We start from the raw sequence: 14,790 nt of genomic DNA on the forward strand, positions 1-14,790 counted from the left end.
ACTGCTGCCCCCTCAGTCTCCAGGATGTTGTGTGGTGGTTTCTTATAGCTAATAAAAGCCTATCGTTTGCCTCCCGTCCCCCAGAGTTATTGATGGTGCATCAGCCGGCAGCCCATTCCACGCACTCACCACTCTCTGAGTAAAAACTTACCCCTGACATCTCCTCTGTACCTACTCCCCAGCACCTTAAACCTGTGTTCTCTTGTGGCAACCATTTCAGCCCCGGGAAAAAGCCTCTGACTATCCACACGATCAAAGCCTCTCATCATCTTATACTCCTTTGTCAGGTCACCTCTCATCCTCCGTCGCTCCAAGGAGAAAAGTTCACTCAACCTATTCTCATAAGGTATGCTCCCTAATCCAGGCAACATCCTTGTAAATCTCCTCTGCACCCTTTCTATGATTTCCACATCCTTCCTGTAGTGAGGCGACCAGAACTGAGCACAATACTCCAAGTGGGGTCTGACCGGGGTCCTATATAGCTGCAACATTACCTCCCGGCTCCTAAATTCAATTCCACGATTGATGAAGGCCAATACACCGTACGCCTTCTTAACCACAGCGTCAGCCTGCGCAGCTGCTTTGAGTGTTCTATGGACTCGGACCCCAAGATCCCTCTGATCCTCCACACTGCCAAGAGTCTTGCCATCAATACCATATTCTGCCATCATATTTGACCGACCAAAATGAACCACCTCACACTTATCTGGATTGAACGCCATCTGCCGAAGATACAGAAACCTGAAAGAACGGCGGTGAATACAGCGCGTTCCACCGATTCCCCGCAGGAACACGCGCTGTTCCGCGTCCATCAGCTGTCGGCGACCCTTCCGGAGATGCTCCGTGATCTGCTGAGTTCCTCCGGCATTTCATGTGTTGCTCTAGCCACGTTCCACAGATTGGCGTTAAACCCTCGACACGGACCCTCCCCAACCCACCCCAGACACGGCACCCGCTGGCGAAGGTCTGTGCGGCAGAGCCGGAGGGTGCGGGTGACTTCTACCGGCCAGAGCGGAGGGGTCGTCCGACGCCCCTGAGAATTCGCACACTCCTGCGAAAGTCCTCCTCCTCCTCTCCGCTCTGAAAGGGACGTATGTCACTTCCGAATGTGGCCCCTCTGGTCCTAAACTCCCCCGCGGGGTGAATGCTGGCAGGCTTCTCCTCCATCGGGCTAGGTGAGACGTGAACTAGGGGTGTTAGGTTAAGGGTGAAAGGTGAACTGCCTGAAGGATTATTTCTTCTCTCGTGGGATGGAGATGACAGGGGATCTGGTGGATGCAGGTTCAATTGTAACATTTCAGAGAAATTTGAATGGGTACAAGGGGGGCTGTGTTACCGGTGCAGGTAGATGGCGCTAGGCAAAACACCAGGCTGCCACTGACTAAATGGGCCGAAGGGCCTGTTTCTGAGCTGCAGTGTTCTATAACTGGATGCCGGGAGGAACCCAGCCGGCTGGGTAGCGTCAGTAAAGTCAAAGAGGAATGGTCGACCTCTCCTGTCCCCGCACCTCCTGCATTCACAGACGCTGCGCGACCCCCTGGCTACCTTGGCTCCTTTTGCATCTGCAGTCCCTCATGCCCTGTTCCATTAAACCCCGGGTCGGTGTAACGGCGTTACTGTGTCGCCCCAAAACGTTTGCTTCCCGCACCGGGAGTCGAACCCGCGACGCCAGGGTGTCATTGGTGTCATAACTAGCATTGGCCTTGACCTTTCCGCGTCAATATAGTGCGTTACACCGCTGCCCTCAGGAACACGTACTATTCCATCAACATCAGCTGTCCGCCACCTTCCGGAGATGCTCAGTGATCTGCTGAGTTCCTCCGGCATTTTCTGTCTTCTCTTGACACCATTCCCATGAGCACCGGCGGGCTTTCCCCCCTCGGACTGGGTGAGACGGGAACTAGTGGTCTTATGTGAAGGGTGAAAGGTGAAATATTTAAGGAGTAACCTGAGGAGCAGATTGCTCACTCGGAGTGTGGTGAGAGAGTGGGAAGCGAGTTGAAAGCCGACCTGATGGATGCAAGATAAATTGTAATGTGTTACCGGTGGAAGCAGATGGGACTGGGCAAAGCAGTGGGCTGACATTGCTTAAACGGGCCGAAGGGCCTGGTTCTGTTCGACGGTGCTCGATAACGGGTGCTGGGAGGATCCCAGAAGATTGGATAGCGTCAGGAGAGTCAAAGGGGAATCGGCGACGATTCGGATGCCGAACCTCCTGCCTCCGTAGACGCTGCACGACCCTCTGTACCCGGTTTCTTTCTTTCATCTGCTCTTTACGGAAATAGAACCCGGGTCGCTGGAATGGCGTTACGCGACGCTGATCGGCGGTTATCGTGTCGCCCTAAAACGTTTGCTTCCCACACCGGGAGTCGAACCCGGGCCGCCTGGGTGAAAACCAGGAATCCTAACCGCTAGACCATATGGGAGAAGCTGAAAGGCGTTGGCGGGGATACTGTGGGTGCCAAGTCATTGGGTTATTTAAGGCAAAGGCTGAGATTAGAGATAGGGAGCCGTCGATCAGTAGTACGGCCGGAGCTAGCAGTTAAGCCACACGTGAAGACCAAAGGTTGGACTTGGTTGTCAGGGGCTGTTAGAGACGCGCGCCATTCGGAGCACTTTATAGGTAGTGGGGCTACCAGCTCCGGCTATGACAGCCCTAAGGTCCAAGGATGAAAGATTCTTGATTAGTCAGGTCATGAAGGGGTACGTGACGAAAGCAGGAGATTGGGGTTGAGAGGGGAAATGGATCAGCTCTGATGAAATGGCGGGGCCGACTCGATGGACAAATGGTCTAATTCTCCGATATCACATGGGCTTATGGAAGCGGCGGAGGCAAATTCCCGGGCGACACTGAAAAGGCCCGTTGAATAGATACTCGGTTAGGAAAGGTGAGGGCTCTCCGCCAAATACGCACACACACATAGGATTGGGGCGGATAGGATTCTTTGTCAGCATGAATGAGACGGGCCGCATGGCCTATTTTCCTGATATAAAGCTCCGGAGTGGCAGCAACGGGAATGGGAGGAGGAACTATGGAAGGGAGGAGGATATGGGGCAGGGAGAGAGATGGATGGGATTCCGGAGGTAGGGAAATAGAGAGGGCGGGGGACGAGGGAAAGAGTTTGGTCAGGGAGACAATGGGAAAGGGAGATAGAATGGACGAGGGTGGAGGAGAAGAAAGAGAGGTGGGGAGGGGAGGAGGGAGATTGAGAGGGGAAAGGTTTCCCCTCGAGCGGAGGAGACAGAGGAGGGACCTTATAGAGGTTTATAAATTCTTTCCTAGATAAAGTGAATTGTTTCCGTCCCTTTTCCTCCCCAGATCACGAGGGTTTCCAAGAGAGGGCGTAGGTTTAAAGATTGGCGGGATCTGTCACACGTAGGTCGAATCAGGCAGTGAAATGCGGCTTTGGCCGTCAAATCAGATCCGGGAGGGTTCTGCTGGGCCCGGCTGCAAGAGCCGTCACGTTTCGGGCGCCAACATAACCTGCCCACAATTTACTAACCCGAACGTTGCTCCGAGGAAACCCACGCGGTCACGGCGAGAACGTCGAAACTCCTTTCGGGGATCGAACCCGGGTCGCAGTAATGGCATTCTATTCTCCGTTCCCCGGTCACTTGGCTGGCTTCTCTCTCTGCCCCTCCTGTTACTGACGGTCACGCTACCGTGTCGCCCCAAAACGTTTGCTTCCCACACCGGGAGTCGAACCCGGGCCGCCTGGGTGAAAACCAGGAATCCTAACCGCTAGACCATATGGGAGACGCTGAGGGACGATAGCGGGGGTACTTCGACGCGATTTGAGAGGCTCACCCTGCAAGCACTAAGCAGGCCATTCGGCCCTCGGGAGTCGATACTAACCATCACTTTACCAGTCCAATCCAGCACATCACGGAAACCAGGCTCCCCTCCACGAACTCCGTTTGCACTTCTCGCTGCCCCGGGAAAGCGGGCATCAGAATCAAAGATCCCTCCTGCCCCGGACATTCTCCCATCACCCCTTTCCCATCGGGCAGAAGATACAAAAGCCTGAAAGCACGTCCCATAACACAGTGGAGTACATCTGGCCATTCGGCCCATCGAATCGGATCTGACGTTACAACATGGCTGATTATTATCTCTCTCAAAACCGGTCTCCTGCCCTCTCCCCGCGCCATTTGACTCCCGTACTAACGAAGCAACCATCAACCGCCGCTTTAAATAATAACATCGCCTCCACAGCCACCGTGGCGATGAATTCACAGATTCGCGGTCCACTGGCTTATTAAATCCTGTGTACTTACTTTCATAACCAGCATTTGCCGTGACCACTTCCACGTAAATACAGTGCCGATTGGTCTCCGGAATCACGCACTGTTCCATCTACATCAGCTGTCCACCACCTTCCGGAGATGCTCCGTGATCTGCTGAGTTCCTCCGGCATTTTCTGTCTTCTCTTGACACCTTCCCCGTCCACCGCGCACACAGCAGCCGCCGGTGAGGATCTGCGCGGGAGACGGAGACCGCTAACGGTGACAACCTGACGACCAACGCGCGGCCTCCTGTGAAATTCCACCTCATCTCTCTCCACGGGTAACGTCCTTCTATTCTGAATGTGGGCCCTTTGGTCTTAGACTCTCCCACGGGGTGAGCACTGGCGGGCTTTCCCCCCTCGGGCTGGGTGAAGCGGGAACTGATGGTCTTATGTGAAGGGTGAAAGGTGAAATATTTAAGGAGTAACCTGAGGGCAGATTGCTCACTCGAGGTGTGGTGAGAGAGTGGGAACGAGCTGAAAGCCGACCTGATGGATGGATGCAAGATAAATTGTAATGTGTTACCGGTGGAAGCAGATGGGACTGGGCAAAGCCTCATCTCTCTCCACAGGTAACGTACTTCTATTCTGAAAGTGGGCCCTTTGGTCTTAGACCTCTCCCACGGGGTGAGCACTGGCAGGCTTCCCCCCCCCCCCGGGCTGAGTGAAACGGGAATTAGTAGTCTTATGTGAAGGGTGAAGGGGTGAAATATTTAACGGGGAAGCTTCTCTCTCACAGTGTGGTGAGAGCGTGGGAACGAACTGAAAGTCGACCTGGCGGATGAAAGATAAATTGAAATATTTAAGTAAAATTAGGACAGGTACACGGAGCGCTATGTTACCTGTTCAAGTAGATGAGACTAGGCAAGACAGCAGGCTGCCAAAGATTAAACGGGTCGAAGCGCCCTGGTTCTGTGTCACAGTGCTCTATAACGGACGCTGGAGGATCGTAGCAGATTGGGTGGAGTCAGGAGAGTCAAAGGCGAGTAGAAACTCCTGCCTCCACAGACGCTCCACGACCCTCCCTATCCTACCTTTCTTTTTCTGTCGTTTGCAGTTTTGCAAACTTCACGGGAAGAGAACCCGGGTCGCTAGCATGGCGTTAAACTACGCTAAGCGGCGCGTTGCTTAAAACGTTTGCTTCCCACACCGGGAGTCGAACCCGGGCCGCCTGGGTGAAAACCAGGAATCCTAACCGCTAGACCATTTGGAGACGCTGAAAGACGATTGCGGGGATACTTCGACGCGATTTGAGAGGCAACTTATTCGCACAGAGTTTGACATGTAGACGTCAAAGGCTCCGTACAAACACACTGTTTAAAACACATCGGACGTGGATCGGAAAGGTTTCGAGGGAGACGAGCCAAAGCCAGGCCAAAAGCAAACTACCTCAGGCGATCCATTAAATTGGGCCGAAGGGCTTGTTCCCGCGTCTCTGGCTCTGTCTTCCCGCTTTTTTCCTCAAATACTCTGCATTTCACTCACCGTCCCCGGCTCACCCGGCTCCCTCTGGGTCTCTCAATGTTTGAAGGATTTTGAAGAATAGTTTGAACCGTCACTACTACCAGTCAATCCAGCACATCACGGTAACCAGGCTCCCCTCCACGAACTCCGTTTGCGCCTCTCGCTGTCCCGGGAAGGCGGACATCCTGGCGATGAATCCACAGATTCTCTGCCCTCAGGCATATTAAACGCTGTGGTGGCTGTGTTACACCCGCTGCCCTCAGGAACACGTACTGTTCCATCTACATCAGCTGTCCGCCACCTTCCGGAGGCGCCTTGTGATCTGCTGAGTTCCTCCGGCATTTTCTGTTTTCTCTCGACACCTTTCCTGTCCACCGCGCACACAGCAGCCGCCGGTGACGGAGACCGCTAACGGTGAAAGTCTGTCGACCAAAGCGCGGCCTCCCTGTGAAATTCCACCTCAACTCTCTCCTCAGGTAACGTACTTCTATCCTGAATGTGGGCCCTCCGGTCCTAGACTCTCCCACGGGGTGAATACCGGTAGTCCTTTTCCTCCTTTGGGTGGCGTGAAACGGTAACTAGTGGCCTTCTGTTAAGGGCGGAAGTCGAAGTATATAAAGGGGAGCCTGAGGGGGAGGTTCCTCACTCCACAGTGTGGTGAGAGTGTGGGGACGCGCTGAAAGCGGACCTGGTGGATTGACGATAAATTGTAATACTTAAGAAAACTTTGAACAGGTACACAGAGCACTATGTTACCGGTGCAGGTAGACGGGACTAAGCAAAACACTAGGCTGCCATTGATTAAACGGGCCGAAGGGCCTGGTTCTGTGTTGCTGTGCTCCATAACTGGATGCTGGCAGATTCGCGGCGGATTAGGTGGCGGCAATGGTCGCGGTTTCGGATCCCTGAACATCCTGACTCCACAGGACGATGTACTACCCTCCGTAACCTGCTTTTTTTTTTGCCTCCTACGGTTCCTTTTGTACTTTAGAGAATACAACCCTGGTCGCTGTAATGGCGGCACGTTGTAACGTAACGGTCGGCGGGTTACCGTAAAACGTTTGCTTCCCACACCGGGAGTCGAACCCGGGCCGCCTGGGTGAAAACCAGGAATCCTAACCGCTAGACCATACGGGAGACGCTGAAGGACGACGGGGAGGGGGATACTTCGAAGGGATTTGAAAGGCGACTTATTCACATAGAGTTTGACATGTAGACGTGAAAGGCTGTGTCCAATGATGATGCTTCAAACTCATTTGGACGTGGATCGGAAAGGTTTCGAGGGAGACAAGCCAAAACCAGGCAAAAGCAACTACTTCAGACAGACAACTTGCGCCGATCCCACAAATTGGACCCAAGGGCCTGTTCCCGTGTCCTCTGGCTCTGTCTTCCCGCTTTTCCTCAAATACTCTGCATTCTCTCACCGTCTCCGGCTCACCCGGCTCCCTCTGGGTCTCTCACCCGTCAGTCTGAGTCAAGCATAGAGGGAGCAGGCCGTGCGGCCCTACGAGTCGATGCTAACCATCGCTCTACCAGTCCCATCCAGCACCACGGAGACCAGGCTCCGCTCCACGAATTCCGTTTGGAATTCCCACTGCCCCGTGAAAACGGACATCAGAATCAAAGATCCCTCCTGCCCCGGACATTCTCCATTCTCCCCTTTCCCATTGGGCGGAAGATACAAAAGACAGGAATACTAACCACTAGGACCATATGGGAGAGTCTGAAAGACGATAGCGGGGATACTTCGAAGGGATTAAACGGACCGAAGGGCCTGGTTCTGTGTTGCTTTGCCCGATAACTGGATGCTGGCAGAATCCCAGCGGATTCTACTCATGGATAGTCAACATGGCTTTGTGAAGGGATGAATCGTGCCTCACGAGCCTGACTGAGTTTTTTGAAGCGGTAACAAAAGAAATTGATGAGGGTAGGGCAGTGGATGTGGTCTACATGGACTTTAGCAAAGCATTTCGCAAGGTCCCTCACGAGAGACTCATCCAGAAAGTCATGAGGCATGAGATAACTGGAACCTTGGCTGTTGGATTAAAAAAATTGGCTTAAAGCAGAGGGTAGTTGTGGAAGGAAAGTATTCTGCCTGGAGGTCGGTGACTAGTGGAGTGCCGCAGGGATCTGTGCTGGGACCTGGATGTAGAGGGACACGAAGATTGGAGGAGTTGAGGATGGAGCTGTAGGTTGCCGAAGGTTACAAGAGGATATAGACAGGCTGCAGAGTTGGGCAGAGAAATGGCAGATGGAGTTCAATCCAGACAAGTGTGAGGTGATGCATTTTGGAAGGACAAACCAGAAGACTGAGTACAGGATTAATGGTCATTTCCTTAAGAGTGTGGATGAACAAAGGGACCTTGGGGTTCAATCACATATCCCTCAAGGTCGCTGCGCAGGTTGATAGGGTAGTTAAGAAGGCTTTTGAGGATGCTAGGAATCATTAACGGGGGGACTGAGTTCAAGAGTAGAGAGGTCATGTTGCAACTCTACAAATCTCTGGTGAGACCGCACTTAGAGTATTGTGTTCATTTCTGGTCGCCTCATTATAGGAAGGATGTGGAAACTATGGAGAGGGTGCAGAGGAGATTTACCAGGATGTTGCCTGGTTTGGAGAACAAGTCACATGAAGCAAGGTTAGCAGAGCTGGGACTTTTCTCTTTGGAGCGTAGAGAATGAGAAGGGACTTGATAGAGGTCTACAAGATTATGCGAGGCATAGATAGGGTGGATAGTCAGTACCTGTTTCCCAGGGCACCAATAGCAAACACCAGAGGGCATATGTATAAAATTAAGGGAGGGGAGTTTAGGGGAGACATCAGGGGTAAGTTTTTTTACACAGAGGGTTGTGAGTTCCTGGAATGACTTGCCAGGGATGGGTGGTGGAGGCTAAAACATTAGGGGTATTTAAGAGCCTCTTGGACAGGCACGTGGATGAAAGAAAAAATGGAGGGTTATGGGGTAGTGTGGGTTTAGTACTTTTTTAAGGATTATATGGGTGGCACAACATGAAGGGCTGAAGGGCTGTACTGTGCTGTAGTGTTCTATGGATTAGGTAGGCGTCAGCAGAGTCAAAGGCGAATGGGCAACGTTTCGGATCCCTGAACCTCCTGCCTCCACAGACGCTGCACGACGCTCTGTTACCTTATTTTTTTCCCCCTTTCATCTCTAGTTCCTTCTGAACTTCACGGGAATAGAACCCGGTCGCAGCAATGTCGTTACGCTACGCTGATCAGCGCGTTACCGTGTCGCCCTAAAACGTTTGCTTCCCATACCGGGAGTCGAACCCGGCCGCCTGGGTGAAAACCAGGAATCCTAACCGCTAGACCATATGGGAAACGCTGAAAGACGATACGGGGGATACTTCGAAGGGATTTGAGAGGCGACTTATTCACATAGAGTTTGACATGTAGACGTGAAAGGCTGTGTCCAATGATGATGCTTCAAACTCATTTGGACGTGGATGGGAAAGGTTTCGAGGGAGACAAGCCAAAACCAGGCAAAAGCAACTACTTCAGACAGACTTCTTGCGCCGATCCCACAAATTGGACCCAAGGGCCTGTTCCCGCGTCCTCTGGCTCTGTCTTCCCGCTTTTTCCTCAGTTACTCTGCATTTCACTCACCGTCTCCGTCTCACCCGGCTCCCTCTGCGTCTCTCACCCTGCAGTCTGAGTCAAGCATTGAGGAAGCAGGCCATTCGGCCCTCCGAGTCGATACTAACCATCGCTCTACCAGTCCAATCCAGCACATCACGGAGACCAGGCTCCGCTCCACGAACTCCGTTTTTACTTCTCGCTGCCCCGGGCAAAACGGACATCAGAATCAAAGATCCCTCCTGTCCCGGGCATTCTCCCTTCTCTGACGAATAACGCGCCGCCTCCTGTGAAATTGCACCTCGTCTCTCTCTCTACAGGTTACACACTTGTATTATGTTTTTTGTAATTTATTTTTATTGAAGTTCATCATCAAACATTTCAGATTTCAGATACTATACATGTATATCATATAGTCATATTTGCCACAAATCTCCACATATTTATCTGAGGTATACACTTATAGAAAAGAGAGGAAAGAAAGAACAAGCGAAAAGAGAAAACTATGTACAAGTAGGGAGTGATCTTTTTTTTTACAACATATTCATTGATTTGTGAGAATAAAATCAGGCCTATGAGGTGTTATGTAGATAAACCATTTTCCCAGTATGAATCAAATTGTTCCAACTTATGATTAACAAATGCTGTTCTCTTCTCTATATCCGGAAATGTCCATTGTAATTTCCATCCATGCGTTTAAGGTTGGGCTTTCCTGTGATAACCATTTCGGAGTAAGAGTCTTTTTACCAGCCACCAACAGTGTGTTCATTAAATTATTATCTCTTTTCAACCATTCTTGAGCTATATACTCAAAATATATGGTCTTACTCTCTAAGGGTATTTCACATTTAAAGATGTCTTGTAGGGCATTGTGTATCCCACTCCAATCGTCTTTGATAATGGGGCATTCCCGGAAAATATGATAATGGTTTGCATTTTGATTTCCACAATTTCTCCAGCAAACAGGGAGGTTACTATCATAATGGGTTTCTGAGAGGGTGTAATAAAATATCTTATCAAGTTTTACCATCCAAACTCCATCCATTTCTGTGAATTGGTACATCTCCATTGATATCTCCATGTTGTTGTACATTCTTCCTCAGATATAATTATCCCTTCTTCCTTCTCCCATTTTGTTTTAATGTATGAAGTCAAATGTGTTTTAAGATTTGACAAACCCTTATACATGCTTGAAATGATTATACTACCATTATCTGAATTATATGCTTTTCTAAATAGCTCTATCAAACATGTACTTGCCTTGGTTACATTTTAACCCCCCTATTAACATACTGTCATATCTGTAAATACCGATAAAAATCTTGTTTTTCTATTAAGTGTTTCTCTTTAAGCATTTCAAAACTGAACAGTGTTCCTTTTTTCAATATATTACAAAGAACTGTTATTCCTTTAGCCGTCCAGTCCTTAAATCTAGCATCCAGTTAATTCGGCGTAAAATCCGAGTCATATGCACACCATTTAAGAATTGCAATATCTCCCTTAGTTTATATTCTTTTATAATAGTTTTCCATATTTTCAGAGTCCGTTTCACCCACGGGTTATCGGTAGCATTTATGTAACTTTGTAGGTTGTTATCAGCCAAAATTGCCTGCATGGGGATGGAAAGTACCCTCTCTTCATTGTTTTTCCATTGAGCGTCAACTGTGCTGCAAAATAATAATCTCTCAGGGGAAGTAGGCCCCATCCCCTCTGTTCCTTGGCTAATTGCAAAGTTTTGAGACGAACTCTAGGCCTTTTACCTTGCCATATATATCTCGATAACATCTACTTCCATTCATTGAATTGATTTCGGCTAATCTCTATTGGTAGGGTCTGAAAGAGATATAACAGTCTGGGCAGTATATTCATTTTAAGAGATTCAATCCTTGAACCGAGAATAAAAAAAGGAACTTGGTTCCATCTTGTTATATCTTCCTTAATTTTTTTTATATATAGGCGAATAATTGCTTTCTGATAATTTTGCCAAACATTTTGGCATAATGATGCCCCAAATATTTGAAAGACTCTGTTTGCCATGCCCAGGGATATCTGCTTTCAATTTCTCTTGGTGGGCTATAGTTATATGAAAGTAATTGGGTTATATCTATGCTGATCTTGTATCCTGATAATTGACCATATTGTTCAAATGATTGCATAATTTAGGTAAAGAGTATGTTGGTCGCCCGAGATAGATCAAAATGTCATCCGCGTAACCGGCCAAATGATGCCCTGTCCCTTTAATAGTAAATCCCCCTGATATCTTAATTTTGTCCGATGTATTGAGCTAATCGTTCCAGATATAACGCGAAGAGTAGCGGTGACCATGCACAGCCCTGTCTCGTGCCCCTTTCCAGAGTCAGACTATCCGATAAGTATCCATTGATTTTAATCCCAGCAGCAGGATTGTCCTATGGTGCCTGTATAGTTTTAATAATTGTGTACGTACTTCGATTCTGAATGTGGGCACATTGGCATTAGACTCTCCCACGGGGTGAGCACTGGCAGGCTTCCCCCTCGAGCTGGGTGAAACGGGAACTAGTGGCCTTATGTGAAGGGTGAAAGGTGAAATACTTAAGGGGGAACCTGAGGGGGAGGTTGCTCACTCACAGTGTGGTGAGAGTGTGGGTCGAGCTGAAAGCGGATCTGGTGTTTGCACGTTGAATTGAAATATTTAAGTAAAATTTGAACATGTACACGGAGCGCTGTGTTACCGGTGCAGGTAGATGGGACTAGGTAAAATACCAGGCTGCCATGGATTAAACGGGCCGAAAGCCCTGCTTCTGTGTTGCTGTGCTGGAATAATGGGAAGGTCCCAGCGGATTAGGCAGCGTCAGTAGAGTCGAGGGCGAATGATCGACGAACCTCCTGCCTCCACAGACGCTGAATCTTGTTTTTAGTTTCTTTCGCACTTTCCGGGAATAGAACCCGGGTCGCTGGAATGGCGTTGCCGTTAACTGGCGCGTTTACCGTGTCGCCCTAAAACGTTTGCTTCCCACACCGGACATGGAGACAAATCAAAAAAGGGGTGTGTGTCTCAGAGATGGATCAAGGGCAGGGGTGGAAGTTGATGACATTGACCAGCTCCGCTTTGGGGCGGGAAGCAGTCGCCAATGTCCTCAGTGCAGCGGAGGTGGAGTGGGGGAGTACAGCCGGGGAAGGCTCTGAACATGGACTGTTCTACCGAGCCAGCGGAGCGGCGGACGTAACTGGGGTCCGTGCGAGTCGTCCGTGGCTACCCTTCCATCTTTGAGAAAGCGGGAGGAGCCGAAGGAAAAAAAAATATTCAGACTGAGAAGGGTGGTGGGGGGGTGCAGGGGCGGGGTTGGCAGGTTCTTTATTCAGGAAAGAAGCGGAGATCTTCGAGGTCTTTTTTTTTTGATGGGTGGGTAGAAGTGTACTGTATATCCGGGTGAAAATGAGGCGGTCATGTCCCGGGGCGGGGGTGGGGGGGGGGGGGGGGAATTGAAAGTTAACAAGAGATGGAGGGCGTGAGAAGTTTCGCAGAGGCAGGTGGGAAGGGACTGAGCCAAGGAGGATAGACTGGAATGGAGTTATGAGGACACGAGTTCTCAGCGGGGCTGGCGGAGGCAGAAGCAATCGACCTACGATATTCAGGTTTGTGGACCTTAGGTAGGAGGTAGAATTTAGCAGAGCGGGGTAAGGGAACTTGTTATTGGACCCAGCTATTGCACTACCCTCCTTGTCAAGAAGTCCCCCTTGAAGCATCTCCTCTATCGCGTTTCAGCGTCTCCCGTATGGTCTAGCGGTTAGGATTCCTGGTTTTCACCCAGGCGGCCCGAGTTCGACTCCCGGTGTGGGAAGCAAACGTTTTGGGGCGACACGGTAGCGTGACCGTCAGCAATAAGAGGCGCAGAGAGAGAAACAAGCCAGGTGACCGGGGAACGGAGAATAGAATGCCGTTACGGCGACCCGGGTTCGATCCCCGAAAGGAGTTTCGACGTTCTCGCCGTGACCGCGTGGGTTTCCTCGGAGCAACGTTCGGGTTAGTAAATTGTGGGCAGACGATGTTGGCGCCCGAAACGTGACGGCTCTTGCAGCCGGGCCCAGCAGAACCGTCTCTGATCTGATTTGACGGCCAAAGACGCATTTCACTGCCTGATTCGACCTACGTGTGACAGATCCCGCCAATCTTTAACCTACGCCCTCTCTTGGAAACCCTTGTGATCTGGGGAGGAAAAGGGACTGAAACAATTCACTTTATCTATGAACGAATTTATAAACTTCTATAAGGTCCCTCCTCTGTCTCCTCCGCTCGAGGGGAAACCTTTATTTCCCTACCTCCGGAATCCCATCCATCTCTCTCCCCACCACATATCCTCCTCCCTTCCATCGTTTCTCCTCCCATTCCCGTTGCTGCCACTCCGGAGATAGGCCATGCGGTCCATCTCATTCATGCTGACAAAGAATCCTATCCACTCCAATCCCAAGTGTCTGTATTCGGCCGAGACCCCTCACCTTTCCTATCCGAGTATCTATTCAACGGGCCTTTTCAGTGTCGCCCGGGAATTTGCCTCCGCCGCTTCCATAAGCCCATGTGATATCGGAGAATTAGGCCATTTGTCCATCGAGTCGGACCCGCCATTTCATCAGAGCTGATCCATTTTCCCTCTCAACCCCAATCACCTGCTTTCGTCACGTACCCCTTCATGACCTGACTAATCAAGAATCTTTCATCCTTGGTCCCTAGGGCTGTCATAGCCGGAGCTGGTAGCGGGGATAAGCTCCCACTACCTATAAAGTGCTCCGAATGGCGCGCGTCTCTAACAGCCCCTGACAACCAAGTCCAACCTTTGGTCTTCACGTGTGGCTTAACTGCTAGCTCCGGCCGAACTACTGATCGACGGCTCCCTTTCACTAATCTCAGCCTTTGCCTTAAATAATCCAATGACTTGGCATCCACAGTATCCCTGCCAACGCCTTTCAGCTTCTCCCATATGGTCTAGCGGTTAGGATTCCTGGTTTTCACCCAGGCGGCCCGGGTTCGACTCCCGGTGTGGGAAGCAAACGTTTTAGGGCGACACGATAACCGCCCATTCCAGCGACCCGGGTTCTATTTCCGTAAAGAGCAGATGAAAGAAAGAAACCGGGTACAGAGGGTCGTGCAGCGTCTGCGGAGGCAGGAGGTTCGGCATCCGAATCGTCGCCGACTTCCCTTTGACTCTCCTGACGCTACCCAATCTTCTGGGATCCACCCAGCACCCGTTATAGAGCACCGTTGAACAGAACTAGGCCCTTCGGCCCGTTTAAACAATGGCAGCCCAGTGTTTTGTCCAGTTGCTTCCACCGGTAACACATTACAATTTATCTTGCATCCATCAGGTCGGCTTTCAACTCGTTCCCACTCTCACCACACCTCGAGTGAGCAATCTGCCCCTCAGGTTACTCCCTAAATATTTCACCTTTCACCCTTCACATCAGACCACT

At 50.5% G+C, this 14,790-nt stretch overlaps 7 non-coding genes across 7 annotated transcripts; 2 read left to right on the forward strand and 5 right to left on the reverse strand.

Moving 5' to 3' along the window:
- Positions 1-2,354: 2,354 nt before the first annotated feature.
- On the reverse strand, positions 2,355-2,426 carry trnae-uuc (transfer RNA glutamic acid (anticodon UUC)). Its single transcript has one exon. It is a non-coding gene; the product is annotated as a tRNA-Glu (tRNA).
- A 1,259-nt stretch (positions 2,427-3,685) lies between these two features.
- trnae-uuc (transfer RNA glutamic acid (anticodon UUC)) lies at positions 3,686-3,757 on the reverse strand. The gene has a single exon. It is a non-coding gene; the product is annotated as a tRNA-Glu (tRNA).
- A 1,670-nt stretch (positions 3,758-5,427) lies between these two features.
- trnae-uuc (transfer RNA glutamic acid (anticodon UUC)) lies at positions 5,428-5,500 on the reverse strand. Its single transcript has one exon. It is a non-coding gene; the product is annotated as a tRNA-Glu (tRNA).
- Positions 5,501-6,815: 1,315 nt separating this feature from the next.
- On the reverse strand, positions 6,816-6,887 carry trnae-uuc (transfer RNA glutamic acid (anticodon UUC)). The gene has a single exon. It is a non-coding gene; the product is annotated as a tRNA-Glu (tRNA).
- Positions 6,888-9,018: 2,131 nt separating this feature from the next.
- Positions 9,019-9,089, reverse strand: trnae-uuc (transfer RNA glutamic acid (anticodon UUC)). The gene has a single exon. It is a non-coding gene; the product is annotated as a tRNA-Glu (tRNA).
- Positions 9,090-13,094: 4,005 nt separating this feature from the next.
- Positions 13,095-13,166, forward strand: trnae-uuc (transfer RNA glutamic acid (anticodon UUC)). Its single transcript has one exon. It is a non-coding gene; the product is annotated as a tRNA-Glu (tRNA).
- Positions 13,167-14,294: 1,128 nt separating this feature from the next.
- On the forward strand, positions 14,295-14,366 carry trnae-uuc (transfer RNA glutamic acid (anticodon UUC)). Its single transcript has one exon. It is a non-coding gene; the product is annotated as a tRNA-Glu (tRNA).
- The last annotated feature ends 424 nt before the right edge of the window (positions 14,367-14,790 follow it).

Source organism: Hemitrygon akajei, chromosome 28 (genome assembly GCF_048418815.1).
Source record: "Hemitrygon akajei chromosome 28, sHemAka1.3, whole genome shotgun sequence".
NCBI classification, from domain to species: domain Eukaryota; kingdom Metazoa; phylum Chordata; class Chondrichthyes; order Myliobatiformes; family Dasyatidae; genus Hemitrygon; species Hemitrygon akajei.